Below are 15,836 nucleotides of genomic sequence, written 5' to 3'. Positions count from 1 at the left end.
AACATAAATTTGTTTTCTCGCAATTCTGGAGGCTAGAAGTCTGAGATCAAGGTGTGGGCTGGGTTGCTTTCTTCTTCTGAGGCCTCTCTCCTAGGCTTGTAGACAGCTGTCTTCTCCCTGGGTCTTCACATGGTCTTCCCTTATGTGTCTGTGTCCTGATCACTTCTTCTTACAAGAACACCAGTCAGATTGGATTCGGGCCCACTCGTGGGACTTCATTTTACCTTAGTTACCTCTTAAAAGACTCTATTTCCAAATACAGCCACATTCTGATGTGCTGGGGGTTAGGACTTCAACCTATGAATTTTGGAGGGTCACAGTTCAGACCACCACAGGCAGGTTTTTTTGACTTGCAGATGAAGTGATTTCTCTAATACAAGATGGTTTCTGTAAATCATTAGTTTGCAAAAAAACTTTTAAACCATGGAAACCTTTGTTCAAATGAAATCATGTGGAGAGTCTGATGATAAAGCCATCTCCCCGCTCCTGGGGCCCTGCGTCTCTGTGGATGCTAAAAATGCGTGCTCACAGGCTCCTCTGTGTGGCACTGGCTGTGGACATGCTGGACTCAGACTCTGCTGAGAACAGGGCGGTTCTGGCCCACAAGGCCAAGTTCCCCAAGGGCCTGGGGTGGCTGCAGCAACTCCAGCCCTCACTTTGCTCAACATAAGGCTGGAAGCTCCCTTCATGGGGGAAATCTTCCGGGCAGACCATTGGGCTTCTGCTGGGTGAGTGTCTGCAGAACGCCACTCACAGTTTATGTGCATTTACAAAATGCAGATAGGGGCTTCCCTGGTGGTGCAGTGGTTGAGAGTCCGCCTGCCCATGCTGGGGACACGGGTTCGTGCCCCGGTCCGGGAGGATCCCACATGCCGCGGAGCGGCTGGGCCTGTGAGCCATGGCCGCTGAGCCTGCGCGTCCAGAGCCTGTGCTCCGCAACGGGAGAGACCACAACAGTGAGAGGCCCACGTACCACAAAAAAAAAAAAAAAAGAAAGAAAATGCAGATAGGCGAAAAGAAGAGAATAAAAACAGTAATTTTACTGCCCTGAGATAATCATCATTGACATTACAGTTTAATATCCTTTCAGACTTTTGAATATGCACCTCTGCTTTGGAGCGTGCACGTGTACTTTCTTTTTTCTCACATGCATACTTTTAATTTTAAGAAATTAATACTTTAATGACCTTTTTCACTTAATATTTCACAGATAGCTTTCCATGGTCCCAAATATCGTTTCTCATCATCACTTTCAATGGCTGCAGCACACTCCATTCTAAAGGCTCACAGTACCTAGCACTGTTATTTTGGGTGACTCAGGAGCGTCCCCCAATATGACTTCACAGTGGGCAGTGGCCTCTGAGTCACATCAAACCCCAGCGCTCTAGCACCGAAGGGACCCCTGCTTGTTGTCCTAGCTCTGGAAGTGAGCCCTGAGGAGGTGAGGCCCCTCCTCTCCCAACCAGGACCTGCTAGAGAGTTGACCCTAACAGGGCCTCATGACAGATGCCAGCACCTCTATCTCATTCTGATTTTGAAAACCAGGTCTCAAAAAAATGAACTAAAGCCACAGGAAGATGGGGCATTTCCTCACAGGCGTCTTCGGGTTACAGATTCTCGCGCCCGGAGGCCTCAGAGGGCTGGCTGTGGGGCTGTCATCCAGCGAGGGAGCACCCAGGCCATCTGATCCCCTGACAACCAGCCCTGGATTTGCACACAGGCCCGCTCCTTTCCTCCAACCAGGAAAGCCAGGACCCTCCTGTGCTTTCCACGCAGAACCAAAATGGGAAGGGCTCTTGCCAAGGCTCCAGGGGTTTCTGCAGCACCTGCCTGGGAAGAGAGGCCTGTCATTGGGGAGCAGCTTCTCCCGCTGCCCTGGGCACGCAGAGTCCTGGCCCGTCTGCAGAACTGGATGTGACCCTGTGTGCTTCAACGGCGACTTTGGGCTTTGGCCGGAGTCCCTCCCTGTTTGTTTTACAGACTCCTACTTAGAGCCTCAAATTAGGCTCATTAAAAAGCCAGCTCCCCGCGGGACTATAAACGTCACATAGACAAGTGGAGAGTGAGTTTACAAGGCTGGCGTGTGATCTGCCCACCAAGATGGCGCGGACCCGGTGGAAATAGTGAATCAGCCTGTTTGGGCAGGACCCCCTCCCTCCAGCCCCTCCTCGATTAAGGCTGTGTCAGCCACAGGCCAGAAAAGGGGCAGACCGTGGACGTCCTCTCAAGCCAGCTGGGCTGGATCCCTGTTGGATGTGAGCGGCATGACTAACGGGGTGAATGAACTGCCTCTCTGACACTCTGACACCCTCTGCTGCTCTCAGCTTTTCCCCACTTCGTTTGCAGCACCCCTGCTCTGTGCGCATCCCCCATCATCATCCTTGCAGGTAGAGGCTGCTGCCCACAACACAACCCCGACATTCTCACTCCTGCCTTCTGCAGATTAACCTTATCTTTCTGTGGGGTGTTTCTCCTGCCTGGGGGGCCCCCGGCGGCCCCAAGTTTAGCTCCGTCAGTTCTGCTTTGCAGCTCATGCATGTGTGAGGGGTCGTGCCTTGCAGGTGGGAGGCCAGGGTGAGTGGAGTGCAGAGAAAAGTGGTCTCCTGCCCCCCAGCATCAACCTCATTTATTCGAGTCACTGACCAGTCAGCACGCCCCAGATTACTCCAAGGCTGAAGCAACGCCACCTCGGAGATCTTACCGTCCACCCTGAGGCTACCAGCCAGATGGTGAAGGCAAGAAAGCATCAGAATCTTTTAACCTCCTAGACTAAGTTTCAGGAGATCACTTCTGTGTCCCAGGGCTTTACTAAAACACATACAAACAGCATCTCCTCCTTCCAAATCCAGAAGAGCATGACTTGTATTTATACAACCAAGGCTGGAAAGGACTACAGAAACCACACAGACTCAAACCCTTTTTGCATTTCCCCAGGACCCATCTTTATTTAATACGCTGCCACTGTGTTGTCAATGTTCACCACACCCCCCCAGTACATATATCAGCACTGTCTGATCAGTCCCTGATGTTTGACACTCCTGCACAATACCCTGAGTAGCTGCCTGAGGGCTCAGTCCCAGTGGTCAGGAACTCACTCTCCCTAAGTGAGCTCACGTGCAGCTCCAACTGCTAGAAAATTCTTATTTAATCCAATCTGTCTTGTTGCAGCTTCCAGCCCTGGTCCTGTGTCCACATCAGTAAACCTAGCTCCCTTCCCATGGTGGGGCCCCTATATCCATCACATGTCCTCACGTGTCGTGGCTCCACACCACTGAAATCTGGGGATCTCAGGACTCATGCGCATTCCCCGAGCTGTGTTGTGCGTGTGTGTGTCTATCCTGACTGGTTCAGAAGAGAGGAGGATGGTCCACACCCCTCTTCCCAGATTCTGAAATGCTTATGATTGCAGCCTCTGCATTGGTGGCGTCCCCCATCCTTGTCCATCCTCTTTCTACCCAGTGACTGGCCACCACCTTCTTCCCAGAGCCTCGCCTTGGTTGCGAGCACAAGCTCACAAGTTAGGCAGAGCCGGCCTCAAATCTTGACTCTACCACTTACTTGCCATGTGGCCTTGGACATGTGATACCTTCTGTAAGCCTCAGTTTCCCCATCTGTAGAATGGGGATAACACCTACTCTCAGAGAGCAAGAGTGAGGGTCAACTGAGGTGACAGGAAGGCACAGTGTCGGGCACAGAGCAGGCACACGATAGAGGGACCGTGTCTTTGTGCCATCACCCCCATCAGGTGGGGATCTAATCACCACTGCACTTGGCCCTCTCCCAGGGTTCTCAGGCTCCAGGTAGGAGTTACCTGTGATATCAATAACCCTTTTACTAGAAGCTTATGAAGGGCAGGGGCTATGCTTTTCACCTTACTCCTTCCCTCTCTCTGCCATCTCTGCAGTTCCAAAAACATGGTAGATGCTTAATAAGCATGGAAAACCCATGTTCAGAGAACACGAATTTACTTTAGCTTTAAGCCTTAGTAAAAACACTGGACACTCTCAATAGTAAAGCAAACCACGAGAATGGCTTTGGCTTCAGATGGTGTGACAAGTTAAAGAAGAAAACTGTCTCTGTGACAGCGTCTCCTCCAATCATCTGGCCTGTTAGGAGACAGCCGTCGGGGGCAGATGTCAGAGGGAAGGGGCCTGCCGGGCGCTGACTGCTTGGGCCCAGGCACTCCAGCAGAATGGAAGGAGGGCAGGCACGTCAGTCTGGCCTCCACCCTCAGCCCTCCCAGCCCTGGTTCTGGTTCACAGATGGGCTTGAGCAGAGCACAGAGGTCCGGGCTGCAAGGCCCTGCCTGGTCATGGGGACGTTGCAGCTCTGAACAGCAGCTCTGACTCTACACTCTGTGTGCAGACTGCAGAGCCCACCCTCAGCCCCTAGCTCTCCCACTCCCTTCCCTTAAAGAGAAAGAGAAGGAGAGAGAAAAGGAGGGAAGAGAGGGAAGAAAGCGTGTCTGAAAAATAAACAGGTGCCTCAGGAGTGCTTTGAGCTCGGAAGCCCCATGACGCTTGCATTAACGACATGTTTCAGAAGAAGCCACTGCCTAGTTGACTGTTACTTCTTCAAACAAACACTGGAAATGCCTTGGCAGGATGAGCCATCACTCTGCCCCCCCAACGCAGAAGCCCGGTCTCTTGGAAGGGGTGGTTTTAATGCAGGGGCTCTCCCGTGGGAATGGAAAGCAAAAAGCAAGATCCCCTTACATGAGTGACAACCCCCCCTCTTCAGGGAGCAGCTAACAGGGGCAGACGAGAGGATGACCTGGAGGAGGGGTGTGGGGTCTGAACAAATGCCCAGGGACCCTTGGTGATGTAATGGCGTCTCCGTTTTACCCTAAGAAAACCGACACTGTAAGAGGTTAAGCAACTTGCCCAAGATCACGCAGCCAGGAAGCAGCAGAGTGCATGCTCTACACTGTTCCATTGTAGGGAGTCTGGGCCCAGCACTTATAAATCAAAACTGGAGACTTAAAAAAAATTGAGATATAATTCACATGTCATTAAATCTACGCTTTTTTTTTTTTTTTGCGGTACGTGGGCCTCTCACTGCTGTGGCCTCTCCCGTTGCGGAGCACAGGCTCCGGACGCGCAGGCTCAGTGGCCATGGCTCACGGGTCCAGCCGCTCCGCGGCATGCGGGATCCTCCCGGACCTGGGCACGAACCCGCGTCCCCTGCACCGGCAGGCGGACTCTCAACCACAGTGCCACCAGGGAAGCCCAAATCTACGCTTTTAAGATGTAAATTCGGTGGTTTTTAGTACATTCACGGAATTGTAAAACCACAACCGCTATTTAATTCCAGAACAGTTTCAACAGCCCCCAAAGAAACCCCCATTCTCTGACTTCCCCACCGCTGCCCAGGCCCGGCAACCAGTAATTTACCTTCTGTCTCTATGATTTGCCTACTCTGGACATTTTATATGAATGGAATCGTACAATGTACAGTACAGTCTTTTGTGTCTGGCTTCTTTTACATATGCAGCACAATATTTTTAAGGGTCATCCATGTTGTACTGTATGAATACTTTACTCCTTTTTGTGGCTGAATGATCTTGCACCACAGTTTCTTTATCTCTTCATCAGCTGATGGACATTTGGATTCTTTCCACTTTTTGGCTATTACAGATAATGCTACTGTGAATATTTACATACAAGTTTTATGAGCACATACAGTTTCATTTCTCTTAGGCATACACCTAGCAGTGGAATTGCTGAGTCATGTGGTAATTCTATATTTGACTTTCTGAGGAACTACCAGAATATTTTTCACAGTGCCTGCATCATTACGTTTCCACCAACAAAGAGTACACGGAGGTTTCGATTTCTGTACATCCTGGCCAACAACTGTTATTGCCTGTTTGGTTAAAACCATCCTAGTGTGTGTAAAGCAGTATCTCATTATGTGATAATCTTTTAAAAAATTATTTATTCTTTGGCAACGATTCTATGCTAGAACGGGTTTCCTTAGGAGTGCCATCACAAAATACACGAAAGAAGCACACAGAAACATAAGATAACACAGCTAACAACAAACCAGTCACAGGAGATGAGGATGACCCTAAGAATGAAACTCCCTCACTGGCTTCACTTTAAATTACTTTTATCATTGCCAGAACAATTAATGCATGTTCACTGCAGGGCATAGAAAATATAGTCAAGTCCAAGGTAGAAAATAAAAATCACCCATAATCCCATCACTTAGAGAGAGGTACTGATATACTTTTTAAACATACAGTGTTGTATCATTTTACTTATTACACACCATTTTCTTATGATATTAAATATCTTTGAAACATATTTAATATGTCTTTAAATGTCTATGTAGTCATTGCCAACTGCTTCAGGTTCTACTAGCTTGCTTGACATTTGCTTTTTTTTTTTTTTTTTTCTTTTTTGCTACACGGCGTGGTTTGCAGGATCTTAGTTCCCCGACCAGGGATTGAACCCGGGCCCCCGGCAGTGAAAGCACCGAGTCCTAACCACTGGACCGCCAGGGAATTCCCTGGCCTTTGCTCTTCTACCTGTGTCCACTTTCCTTTCTTCTAAAACTCTCCATCATTCAGTTCATGAAGCAGAGCCTCTGGCTGGGTACACCTACCTGCCAGGGAAGGGGTGGGAATCTGTGAAGCCCCTGGAGAGCCCTTGGGATGGACAGATACACACCTGTGCATGCCTACACACACACACACACACACACACACACACACACACAGCCTTCCCATTTCCCTGTGATAACCATTCTGATCAGAGAAAGCAGAGAGTGTGGACCCATGGACTTGGGGACACCACAGTCCACTCCTGCATTTGAAGCTAATAGTTCACAAACTACACTAACGGACAGTACAGCTCAGTGAAGGAGAACCTGAGGGCCACACGGAGGTTTGGCTGCCAGGTTTGTCACTTACCCAGGGACGCTGGGCAAGTCCTCAGTCTTTCAGCAGTAAAATGGGGCTGAATGGTATCCACCTAAGGCTGTTGATTTGGCAAAAGGCTTAGGGACCACCTCTTCCAGCCCCTTCCCTCTTATTTTTATAATTAATTAATTAATTAATGGTTGCATTGGGTCTTTGTTGCTGTGCACAGGCTTTCTCTAGTTGTGGCGAGCAGGGGCTACCCTTTGTTGTGGAGCACAGGCTCTAGGTGCACAGGCTTCAGTAGTTGTGGCATGCGGGCTCATTAGTTGTGGCTCATGGGCTTAGTTGCTCCGTGGCATGTGGGATCTTCCCAGACCAGGGATCGAACCCGTGTCCCCTGCACTGGCAGGCAGATTCTTAACCACTGTGCCAATGGGAATGTCCTCTTCCCTCTTATTTTCATCACAAATCTTTGGTACAGCTTTGGCTCTTATTTCCCCAGTCTGAAAACCTTCTTCAAAAATGAATGTCCCCGAGCTTCCCTGGTGGCGCAGTGGTTGAGAGTCCGCCTGCCGATGCAGGGGACGCAGGTTCGTGCCCCGGTCTGGGAAGATCCCACATGCTGCGGAGCGGCTAGGCCTGTGAGCCATGGCCGCTGAGCCTGTGCGTCCGGAGCCTGTGCTCCGCAATGGGAGAGGCCACAACAGTGAGAGGCCCACGTACCGCAAAAAAAAAAACAAAAAAACAAAAGAACGTCCCAAGCTCCCCAGTAGCAACCAGCACATCCCACAGGCAGATTCTGGTTTCTAATACCGTTCTCCAGTGAAAAGACCCAGAGCTTCCTGGAGAAATGGCAGATTCTAGGAATGGGGCAGGAAATACACAAGATGAGCTTGGAGCATCTTGTAATGCCAGAAAGTAAGATAGTGTCCAAAAAACCAAAATGATGGGGCATGTGAAAGGGATGAAGGGGCCAAACCAAAGAGCTCTCAATGACCCAGGCTGGAGCAATTTAAGCAATAAAGAATTAGAATCCAAAGTGTAAACTAAATATCCCTGTATCCGTATGATTAACAATGATGGAATGTTTGAACAATTGATTGAATAAATAATTGAGGAGAAAACAGACAAATCTTTCACACAAAATAATTCCAAGTAATGTATGTAGATTCATCCCCTTCAAGGTGCTGGAGCATAACTTCCTTTCCCTTAAGTGTGGAATGCACGTAGTGACTTCATTCTAAGGAGTACAATATGGAAAGGTCCAGAAGGGAGGGGGAGTGGGGGAGGTACCCTCACAGTAGAGAAACCTGACAAACATCCCAGGGGGTCAAGATGAACCTCATCATGGTAAGTCATGTTGATAGCATGTACCCCTTGACACGATGTGATGAGAAGAGGACTTTACCTCTGTGGTCTTCCTCCCCCATAACCCACAATCCCAACCTAATCATGAGAAAAACCTCAGACAAACCCAAATTGAAGGACATTCTACAAAACACCTAACAAGTCTTCTCATCAACTGTCAAGCTTACCAACAGCAAGGAAAGGCTTAGATGAGAAACTGTTACAGCTGACAGGAATCTAAGATGTTTGGATGACTAAATGTAGTAACATGGGATCCTGGGACAGAAAAAGGGCATTAGATAAAAACTAAGGAACTCCTAATGAAGTATGTACTTTAGTTAATAACATTGTGTTGGGACTTCCCTGGTGGCGCAGTGGTTAAGAATCCGCCTACCTATGCAGGGGACACGGGTTCGATCCCAGGTCCTGGAAGATCCCACATGCCGCGGAGCAACTAAGCCCGTGAACCACAACTACTGAGCCTGTGCTCTAGAGCCCACGAGCCACAACTACTGAGCCTGCGTGCCACAACTACTGAAGACCGCACACCCTAGAGCCCGTGTTCCTCAGCAAGAGAAGCCACTGCAATGAGAAGGCTGCACGCTGCAACAAAGAGTAGCCCCAGCCCACCACAACTAGAGAAAGCCTGCGCACAGCAACAGTAGCCCCAGCTCACCACAACTAGAGAAAGCCTGCGCACAGCAACGAAGACCCAACACGGCCAAAACAAACAAACAAAAACAAAAACACCCATTGTAACAAAGTGAGTGATTCGTTGTGACAAATGTAAAATGTAGGGGAAACTGGGTTTCAGGCATCTGGGGACTTATTGTAATATTCTTGCAACTTTTCTCTAAATCTAAAATTATTCTCAAAAATTTACTGAATGTTAATAAAAAAGTATATCCTAAAAAAAAAAATAAAAAAAAAGAATGTCCCAGAAAGAGCATCATATGGACTTCCCTTCCCTAATTCCTAGTGAGGGGATCTTTCCCTTAAGGCCCCCACCAAAACCTGAAGACACATATCTCAGACAGCACTTATACTACTTGAAAGCATTATATCTATTGCTGAAATAACTTTCTAAGCTCCAGATTGAGCCACTCCAGCCTGGGGTGCCACGTCAGCACACTGAAACTTTGATAACTTTTGTGTCCCTGTAAATGCTCTGCTTCACCAGAAAAGCAATGTATCCAATCAGCCGATTCCCAAACACCAAGCCAACCATGGGCCTTTTCACCCCAAACAGGGCTGACCGTGTGGCCCTGACCAATCAGATATTTTCTATTATTCTCCTCCTTGTTCTTTATTCTTTATTCCATAAAAGCTTCCTGCCTTCCATCCTATTTTGCAGTTCTCCAAAAGGAGACTGTCTGCTTCATGAAGTGTTAAATAAAGTGTTTATTTATTAGGTGTTTGTATCACCTAAATTGTCTTCTTTAATCATTTTTAAACACTATGCAAACTATTAGGATTTTTTCCTCCAAATCTTTTTTTTCTGATTATAATGGTAAATATGATTATTATTTAAAAATCAGAAAGGCAAATGACAAAGAAAAAGAAAGCTTCCTGTACTCTTACATTCCAAAGATAACTACTGTTATATATATATATATATATATATATATATATATACACTCGTACAGTATATATTATTTCTTCAAATAGCCTTTTTTTTTGCATAAATTAACCTTATCAGTATTTTTTCCCTCACAGATAGGATTCTAATGACATTATTTTTCACCTAACACTGAATCCTATATTTTGGGGACATTTTTCAGATCACTACATTTTAAGATCTGCACAGTTTTCTGCTGTAACTGCCTCCCCAAATTTGAACTGTGCCCACAGCTGGCCCCCGTCTCTCAGGTATCTAGCGAAGCTGCCAGCTCCAGGGCACCTTAAGCAGAGCCAAGCTGGGACTGCAGGTATTTTCCATGGCAGGTGCCTCAGTGAGGGATTTTCCCCTTTTCCTGGCTCTTCCCCTGTGGGGGTGGGAGCAGAGGCAGGAGCCACTCCCCAAGGAGATGCCCAAAGCAGGCCAGGAGCCAGGCAGATGAGCTTCCTTAGAGAAATCACACTGGGGAGCTATGTGCGGACATCCAGCAGGCCAGCTGAGTGGTTACTCAGTGAGGCAGGAGCAAAGGGAGGGGCTCCCATCTCAGGAGGGAACAGGTATCGGCTGAGAATGAGGACTGTTGGGTTCTCCCCTCCCTGGACTTCCTAGAGCAGAGGCTGTAATCAGAGCATCGGAACCGCAGTAAATTCCCCAGGGCTTCCCCATCTGGGGGATTCCTGGGTTACTTTCACTGATCACAAGATGACTACCTACATCCAGGGTGAGGCTGGGCAAGGGTGGGACTGGGGCTGGTCCCGCTTCGCAGAGGAGAGATGCAGTTCAGAGTGCCAGCATCGTGGGGACACTTTCAATGCCAGCTCTGGCTCTGCCTCTCATAAGACACGGCACATAATGGTTTCCTAACGCAAACACACGGCTACCAGGCAGTGCTAAGCACTGACTCTGCCTGCTGAGGCCCCCAGGTTCCAAGGTGATGCTGCCTGCTCTTGCCAGCCTCAGAGCTCTGGGAATCCTGGCTCTGCCATGGAAGAGAGCCCTTTTAGTGACCCTGAAGCATTTATACAGATATCGCTGTGTCTGTTTATTTGCTTAGCTGTTCAGAGTATGGCATTCCCCTCCAAAATGCAAACTCGTTCTGGCAGAGGTTGCCTGAACAATGTCAGGCACATAGTAGATGTTCAATAAATACCTTTTGGGGAAAAAAAAATGACTGCCATCAAGTAGCTGTTTGACCATAACCCTGGGTAAGTTACTTGACCTCTAGATCTCAGTTTCTTCATCTGTAAAATGAATGTCGTTTCTTCTCTCTAGTGGTTACGGTGAGAATTAAAAAGGGCAAATGCACACGAAGCCCTAATGCCTGACACATGGCAAGAGTTCACCAATAAATGAATAAATGGGCTCTCTTTGTTATCACCATCAGAGGTGAGGATAAGTGATATAAAAACGGGGACGAATCTGAGCCCCTTCAGTTAATGGCCACATTTCCAGTATTTAATGAATTGGCCTTTGTTCGACCAGCCCCACAGGAAGGGGATGGCAGAGGGGAAGATCAAAAGGACCTGGTGCCTATGATCCCACCTTCCTAAATGGATTTGCCAGGTCATCCAGGACACTGTCTGAGGGGGGATCCCGCAGTTTGGCTGGTAAGCCACAAGCCACGGGTCCCGCTGACAGACTCCCAGGAAGCAGCAACAAGCAATCCATCACTAATTGTTGTTTTGCAAAGCTTGTCCTGATCCAGGCTGCTCAGGCCAGATAGAGGCAGTAATTAGCTGCAGGAGGCCAGCTGTTAGCTAAGGGAACAGTCTTTGCATCCCAGGTAACAGACAAAGCCAGGAAGGCAGAGTGGAACCCGTCTCCCCTTGATACAAACTTTCCAGGTAGCAAAGCCCTAAATGGAGAGAGAGAGCTGTTTGGTGGAGGCAGGAGCAGCACCTGGCTTCTCCACTGCCCAGGCCCAGAGTAGGTCCATCTCCAGGAGGGGAAAGAAGAGCTGCCAGGAGAGGTGAGGGCTCGTGGGGACAGCTCTGCTGTGGAGAGAAGAGGTTCCGGTGGTAAATCCCTGGAGACTCTTGCCGGGAGAGAGAGATTAAAAATGTAAAAAGAGAGGCTGGAGAAAAAGGAGGAGGAAAAATAATCAAAATAGAAGAAGAGGTCCTTTGGAACAGTCTCTTCACCTAAATTCTTAAAAAATGCATTTTGAGGGGACTTCCCTGGTGGCGCAGTGGTTAAGAATCTGCCTGCCAATGCAGGGGATAAGGGTTTGATCCCTAGTCCAGGAAGATCCCACATGCCGCGGAGCGGCTAAGCCCGTGCACCACAACTACTGAGCCTGCACTCTAGAGCCCGCAAGCCACAACTACTGAGCCTGTGTGCCACAACTACTGAAGCCTGTGTGCCTAGAGCCTGTGCTCCGCAACAAGAGAAGCCACCGCAGTGAGAAGCCCGAACGCCGCAATGGAGAGTAGACCGCGCTCGCCGCAACTAGAAAGCATTTTGAAATAGCTGAGAAAATACAGAAATTGTCTCCTTCCTTTACTCTTACAGTTGAAGTTTAGAGAATTCACACTTGCCTTTCACCTCTGGCCTTGTGTGAAGGGCGGAAAACACAGGATTCAGTTGAATATGCTTTTTAAGAATAAAATTCTTCCTGATTTGGGCTGGTTCATCTGATGGGTTTCAGAGACCTTATTTCTAGGGCTGAAGAAGGACCTTCTCCCTCCAGATTTCCCTGAGGGCAGCTCCTTGCAAGTGGGGAAGGGGAGATCCTTCAGGGTAAGCGGCAGATGATAGGTAGCCGGAAGCAGAGAGGACCCCATTCTCTTTTGATCCCTTCTCTGCATCCCTCCCCACAATTTACTGATTTACTCTGGGAGGCCTCAGGGCCCAAGGCCAGGCCTATGTGCAGGGCCGGGAGTGGGGAGGAAGGACAAAGAGACAAAGAGGAGGAGGGGGGATAAACGAATGCTCATCAGTGGCAGAGCGCTTCTCCTTGTTGGATTAGCCCCTTCCTCTGCCCTAATCACTCTGGACAGCCTCTGCATCTTGGGCCCGCCGGAGCCATCTGGGAACCCTCAGGGATCCAGACTCTGGGTTCCCTGGAAATGTTTTGACAGTTACGATCTGAGATCCTCAAGTTTATGAGAAAGTTGAATGTAAACATGAAGACAAAATAAAACCATTTAAATTGTAAGAAGGAATCAAGCTGTTTAGAGATATCTTAAGGAGTTGTGGCCAAGAGCAGGGACTTTGGGGACAGATCATCTACCTCAGAATTATTCTGGGCAAGTTACTGAATCCCTGTGTGTGTGTGTGTGTGTGTGTGTGTGTGTGTGTGTGTGTGTCTGTGTGGTTTTCCCCATCTGTAAAACAGAGTCCACAACACCACCTCTATAGGGTTGTTATGACGATTAAATGTGCTAATGGATACAGAGTAAACACTCAGTGTTGGCCGTTTTTATATCACTTATCCCAGATATGCCCTGCTGGTATTTCTGCACGTTCTGATTTCAAATTGTTTTCCTGTTATCTCTAAAATCCTTCTGCCAGATTATTTATAATTGTTATTTTGATCAGAATATGCTCTTTGTAAAGGATACTCTCACCTTCTGAACTATCATTTGTGTAAATGTGAACTTGCCTAGTTATGGCTGGCTGAAATGGGGACCCAACTCAAGAAGAGCCTGAGGCCACACAGGAAAGAAGCCAGGGGTCCTCTCAGAGGTAATTCAGGATCTGCCATCTCCTTCCCTAAATTACAGCTACTTGTGGGGAAAGGATGTGACCGCAGGCATAAACAACTGTGAAGGCTCAAAGAAGCCCAAGAGAAAACAAAGCCCCAGTCAAAGGAATGAAATCCTGGAAACACCCACTTTCCGAGGCCAGATCAGGTCCAACCCACCTGTATTTCTGTAGCTCTTTTCTTATCTGGGGAGAAAATGTCTGGTCTTGACTTTCTGAGCTACTCTGGCTTCCTCAAGGCGAACTGGCAGGGAGCCAGGTCACCCCAGGGTCAGGGCGCTGTGGTTACCATCAACTTCCTCTGGCATCTGAGAAGGAAGGTCAAGATGGGACAGGGCAGACCGCTTCTACCCAGAAATGTACTCTCCTCCCCCATGAGGTCAATTTCCATCTTCCAACTTTCCCTGATACCACCTTGTCCAGGAGACCATCCTTGCTCACCTGGCTTCCTGTAACAGCCTAGCTGATCTCCCTGCTTCTCTCTTTGTCCTCCATTTCCAACAGAACAAAGAGAGGGATCCTGTTCAAACCAAGAAGCCAAGTCTCATCATGGCACTCTTCTTTCCAAAGCCCTACTGTGCCCCACCCCCTGCATGCCCACCCTTCACCCAGCAGAGCACTCTAAGTCTTTAAATTGGCCTCAAAGCCCTTCGTCATCCCCCCACACCTCCACCTCTCTAGCCACACCACACTGGCGTCCTTGCTGTTCTCAGACATGCCAGGCATGCTGTGGTCACAGGGCATTTGAACTTGCTGTTCCTTTTCCTGAAATGCTTCCCAGGTATCTGCACTGGTTATCTCCCTCACCTCTTTCAGGGCTTTTCACAAATGTTGCCTTTTCAGTGAGGTCTTCCCTGACCTTTATCTGCCCACCTCCATCTCTCCTTATTCACATTCCCTGCATTATCTGTCTCCAGGATAACACTCACCAAATACACTATGCTTTCTACTTAATTATTATATTCTCTGTCTTCCCCAAATATGGTATAATCTCCAAGAGGCAGGGCTTTTGTTTAATTCATATTCTTAATGTCTAGAACAATACCTGGGATATAGTAGGAGCTTATAAGTATTTGTTGAATGGAGATTTGCTATAACCATATTCATATTCATCCATGCATTGGTATAAATATTAATCCAGTACCTACCACACACCAACTACTTAACATCTACAATCCCAGTAAGCCTTGCAACAGCCCGTGAGGGGAGATCTGACCCCCTACTTTATAAATGATGAAACTGAGACGTGGAAGCTAAGTGATGTGCCTGAGCTGGGCTGCTCTCTGCCATTGTGCCTGATCTCATTAGTCACGTCCTATTGTGAACATAGGCCTTGATTTTCCCTGCTGGATTCGAAACTCCATGAAGGGCAGGGCTACGTTTGGCCTGTTCATCACTATGTCCCTGGTGCTTAGGATAGTGCCCTGTACCGGGAGGTGCTCAGGTGAAACGACTCCATCTGATAAGGAGTGGGGGGATTCCTTGCCTGGCCCTTTAGCCAGCTCCTGGGTTTGCCTTCCCACCTACAGAGTTTTTCAGAAGCATGTAAAGCAGTTTACCCTGGGGCTAGGCCAAGCCTAGAATTCACTCTCAGGCATCTACCTCTTTCCTATCCCACCCACCCCAATCCCGGGCTTTCTGCCAGCAAAGAACTACCCAAACAGACTGTAAGACAGGCTGTAACTGACTTTGCAGTAGTACAAGGTAAGTCTCTTTGACAAGAGTCTAGGGGGAGAACTGATCTTTGGGAGGCTAACTGCAGCTGTCACTCTCCTCTGGTCCTGGCTCCCCTCCCCTGGCAAGGATGCACCAGAGACCCACAGCCATGCAAAGGGCAGGAAGACATTCTACTCTGAATTGACCATTTTCTCAGAGAAGCAAGCTGTCTCCCTCTATGGACACCCCACACCCCCAGTACTCGATAAAGAGCTGGGAGACCGAGCTATCACTTAATAGTCAGGAGGAGTTTCTTATTCCAGTTACACAATTTCCTCACCACAAAAGATGGTTAATGGACACAGAAGATTTGACAATTCGTATGAAAATCCACATAACCTCAACTGCTACTCATTACAGACCTTTTTTTTTTGGTGATGGGGCTTCTGAGAACAAATGAAAAAGGTTGTGTGTGTGACCCCTATCCCCCAATCTTAAAGCCAAGAGAGCTCTTAAAGAATGTCCTCCTTCCCACAGTTTCCAAAACTTTTCCATTTGATGAATTGACTCCATTAGCTGGCAGTAAAGCCAAGCTGCTGACAGCAACGGCTCAAAGCTGGAGGCCACGATTCTAGGGACTCTCTG

At 48.2% G+C, this 15,836-nt stretch overlaps 1 protein-coding gene across 4 annotated transcripts in view; it reads right to left on the bottom strand.

The window, feature by feature from the left end:
- ABTB2 (ankyrin repeat and BTB domain containing 2) overlaps positions 1-15,836 on the bottom strand; it is a 181,814-nt gene that overhangs the window by 63,283 nt on the left and 102,695 nt on the right. The window lies entirely within an intron of this gene.

The sequence above is a fragment of the Orcinus orca genome, chromosome 8 (genome assembly GCF_937001465.1).
Source record: "Orcinus orca chromosome 8, mOrcOrc1.1, whole genome shotgun sequence".
NCBI lineage: Eukaryota > Metazoa > Chordata > Mammalia > Artiodactyla > Delphinidae > Orcinus > Orcinus orca.
The sequence above is the reverse complement of the archived record's forward strand: the minus strand, read 5'-3'. Positions and strand labels throughout refer to the sequence as shown.